At 41.8% G+C, this 4313-nt stretch overlaps 1 long non-coding RNA gene across 1 annotated transcript; it reads left to right on the top strand.

Annotated features, from left to right (window-relative positions):
* The first annotated feature begins 1251 nt into the window (after positions 1-1251).
* On the top strand, positions 1252-2276 carry LOC121987001. Its single transcript, XR_006113428.1, has 3 exons — positions 1252-1853; positions 1996-2077; positions 2233-2276. It is a non-coding gene; the product is annotated as an uncharacterized LOC121987001 (long non-coding RNA).
* The last annotated feature ends 2037 nt before the right edge of the window (positions 2277-4313 follow it).

The raw sequence follows: 4313 nt of genomic DNA, 5'->3' as shown, positions 1-4313 counted from the left end.
TATTAAATTTAGATATCCACTTTTCAATACACCATATATTAGTTTTTCTATTTCTTCTCTCCCCTTTATAATGTTTAGGGAATGGAATCTATTTTTTAAATTTAGAGAAGTACTGTTCATAGATGCATAATTTATGGAATGGATAAGGTAGCTGATGCAAATATTTTTTAGCTACCCTATCCAAAATTTAGGGTAAAATCTCTAAATAGGGTATCTGATGTGGATGCTCTTAGATACAGGGATCAAATACACAGGACCTAACTTAATTTAGTTGACCACATCAAAACTAATATAGAGTACTTACATATATTACCCTTTCACTAAAAAAAGTGTCATATCGGGGGAGGGGGTGAGTCTCATTTTTTTTAAATTTTCTTTTCATCTTTTAATTTTTTTTTATAAAACTAGCATGCAGTGGAAAAGTAACACACACAAAAAAAACAAACACAGTGGAAAGTAAGGATAAGTTTGTTTTTACTTGGTTCGTAGTTCAGCGACTATTACTCTAAGGTCCATGATCCTTTAGACGGTTTCAATTGAACAATCCACTAAAATCTCCCCCGAAGAACCTTTAGACAGAGAGGTCCAAGGGTGCTTCAATGCTTCAACCTGAGGTGCCTCTAATAACCTATGGCGGCTCCAGCGCTGAACTTTTATCCTCATAACTTATTCGCTCTGGGGCATCTCAAGAAATTTGAGTCGCCTCCAGTCCCTTGCTTAGGGCCCCTCCAATCAGCTAAAGTTCCTTGAGCATTATTCATCCTAACATCAAATTTGCTCTAATCTCCTGTAAAACATGTTAGTCCAAAATAAAAGAAAATACCTACAAAACAGAGTTAGCATAATAAAATTATGAATTAGATCTTGTCTAATATGACCAAGATTTAGTTTTGGCCTCAATTGAGGTTTCTAAAATGGATCTAAGTTGGACCAGTGCCTTTAGTCCCATTAGGACTTGTCCTCACTGGATCTTTCCTCTAGTTGCTTACCTTCACTTATCATTTGCAAACTTTCTTAGGTCAATGTCTGGTCCACTTGTCTTCCACTAGATGTCTCTGTAAAATACCGAAAGATAGGCGGTTATTAATAAGGGATTTTTCCGGAATTTTTAGAAATTTTTCGGGAATTTTTTGGAGCTCGTACGGACAAGTTAACGGGGATTAAAACGGGGTTCGGAAAAGCCTGTTTGGGCTACCCATTTAAGCGAGGAAATGTTTATTTCTTAAATTCCTTTTTCTTTTTATTTATTTTCTCTTTTCCTTAATTCCTCCGTTTCTCTTCCTCGCGCACCCGAGCCCTTTCTTCCCCGTGCCCTCACCCGCGCCTCTCTTCTCCCTCATTCCCGAACCCGACACCAAAAGGAGCCCTAACCGCCGGCTGTAGCGGTTCCTCCTTTCATCTTCTCCTCTTCTCGGTGAAGCCGAGCCTTTCCTCCCGACGCCACCCCATGCCCTAGCCTCTCCTCCCTCACGCGCGCCACTGACGTTCCGACGCCGAGACACCGCCGGCCACAGGAACTCCAGTTGCCTGAGCCCTAGCCGGTGCCACCATAGTCCTCTTCCTCTACAGACTTGGTGTCTCTATGCCCTAGCGTCGGGCCGGTCTTCTTCTCCCTGTTGCCGGTGCCCTGGCCTCAGCCGCGACACCCATCTCTACGACGACATCCGAGCACAGCCGGCCCTATCTATGCCTTAGCGCAGACACACTTCTCTTGAGGGTGCCCTAGTGTGGAATCTAAGCCCTAGTTCTTCCGCTTGCTGCCACTGCCGAGCAAAATTGCTTCTTCCCTCTATTTTTCAGCGATCACCTCTGTGCCGGCCACCAAACTTGTCACTGCTCTTGATCAGTCCACGGTGAGGTTCAATTGTTGGTTGGGAATTATGTAGACTCAAGGATTTGATGAATTGCTTCCCTTTTGGATTATCTACTGTTTTTATTAGAATGTTGTGCTGTATTGTGAGATTGATCACTGTGGTAGTGAATGTTTTCCTGCAGCATCATTTGATCTCCGACAGTAGATAGATTCCAGCAGCAAACGATCCTACTTCCAACAGTGATAAACGGCTGTGAGTTTCAGGTAAGGCATAGGAATTTGATATATGCTATTGATCATGTATGGGTTGAATTAGGTTTATGTGTTGGTCAGGGATTTGCCCTAATTTAGGGTTAGAGAGTTATTTAGCTATTTATGAGAATGTAGCTAAATAAAAATATATGCAATTGGTAATACAGGATCTTGACGCGAGACGAGTATCTCGGAGTCAGATTTGGACCACTTTATTAGAGGCGGGTACTTTGACTTATGTCTTTTGATATGCATAATAATGTGTTTAACATATAGCATGATTGTGTTTTCCATTTGTTTCGGTTGATCACTACATGATCTGTTACATGTTGCTTGTTTACTTATTATGCACTGCATGTTATTATTTATCTGACCATACATGCTCTAGGTAGTGACCCAACCATATGATACATTATGTTCAGGACCTAGGGGTTTATTTGATACCCTATCTGTTTGTGTACCTTCCATCTGATACATTGACTTGTGGTACACCTTTTATTTATGTATGGATCTTGCTATGCTATTCATGATATTGCCATGTTTAGAGTCATGCATCATCTTGCATGATTGCATGCTGTGCGGTTGTCTGCTCCATTATTGTGAGCGCATCGCCAGTTACATGTATCTATACACACCACCACTCATGGGTTAGTGGTATATCAGACAGGTGTGTGGCGATTCTGCTGCTAGGTCGTGACTAGGGATCCCATCTAGCCTGGCCGACTTGGGTATCTGATCGGACAAGCTGCCCAATTGACTGATGGTTTATCCGAGCCATGCAATTGTGCTGCTTGGATCTGAATTGAAGTAGGCCGCAACTTGGGATTCCATCGAGCCAGGCAGACTTGGCGATTCGATCGGACAACTTTTCTATTTATTGGATGGTTTATCTGAGTCATATGATTGTACCACTTGGATCTGAACTGAACTAGGTTGTGACTCGGGATCCCATCGAGCCAGGCGGACTTGGGGATTCTATCGGACAAGTTGTCTGATCGGCTGGATGGTTTATTTGAATCGTATGATTGTTCAGCTCGGATCTGAACTGAACTAGGCTGCAACTTGGATTCCATCGAGTTGGCTGACTTTCATCACATTGGACAAGCTTTCCGATCGGTTGGATGATTTAGATTAGTGTTATCTGTTATTTACTTTATTTTGCATATCAGTTGTACCTGCTGAGTGTTGGACTCACCCCGCCTCCATTGTTGTTATATTTTCAGGTTGAGGCTGTCCGGAGCAGTTCCAGTCGCTAGTCCCCATTTGCACGTAGTGCTCGTCCTTTGCTGGTCTTGAGATTTTATTTTATCTTAGTTTCTCTATCAGACTTTGTTTTTAGTCTTATATTGTTTTACTTCTCGATATTGTATGGATTCTTATCGTTTGATGGATTTTTGGTATGATTTGGATTTATTCTACTACATACCTGCCTGGACGGCAGAAGAGGTGAGTTCTTCGGATTTGAGCTTTTTGAGTGTAGTTGAGTAGGGTTGATTTCAAGTCATCTTATTACTGTGTGGTTGTGTCAGCCAGAGGCTGAGAATTATATTAACTACGTGGTGATTGTCAATTTATTATTGTTGTTTATTCCAGTCGCATGTGTCTGAAGTATATGAGGATGTAGAAAAGTTTCAGATTGTCCGCCGTACAAGGGAGATGCTGCCAAAATTTTCTCGGACAGGGACTCCTCCGAGGCGTGACAATTTAGTGGTATCAGAGCTCAAGTTTTACGATCTTTGTTTTCATATTTTGGATATTTGGGATAACCTGATATCAATTTATATGGTATCCGAGCGCCAAGTTTGGCGATACTTGTTGTTGTTCGTGTTATGGATTTTTGGGATTTAACGGATACCAATTTATTGGTATCAGAGCGGGTTATGTCACCTGCTTTTGATATTCTGGATATATTGTGCTAGCCCAAGTTTGCGAGTCAAACTGGGTAGTTATTTTTGGTTGCACGGATTTTCCATTACGTATATGTTTTGGACTTTCGTTTCGGATTTTATTATGGATTTCCGATGATTTTTCCGTATAGAATTCCGAGGTCAATTTGGGGACTGGACAGCGACGGAACATCTCCAGACAGCAATTAGGTATGAAATTATTTTAGTAATTGTTGACACATGTAGTAATATCTGTATTATAATTTAACAGATATGAGGCGATCTACACGTATTGCTGCGAGACGTGGTGCTGGACGACCACGTACGAGGACCGCGGGATCTCTGGATACACCAGAGATGCC

Source organism: Zingiber officinale, chromosome 1B, assembly GCF_018446385.1.
Source record: "Zingiber officinale cultivar Zhangliang chromosome 1B, Zo_v1.1, whole genome shotgun sequence".
Classification (NCBI taxonomy): Eukaryota; Viridiplantae; Streptophyta; class Magnoliopsida; order Zingiberales; family Zingiberaceae; genus Zingiber; species Zingiber officinale.
The sequence above is the reverse complement of the archived record's forward strand: the minus strand, read 5'-3'. Positions and strand labels throughout refer to the sequence as shown.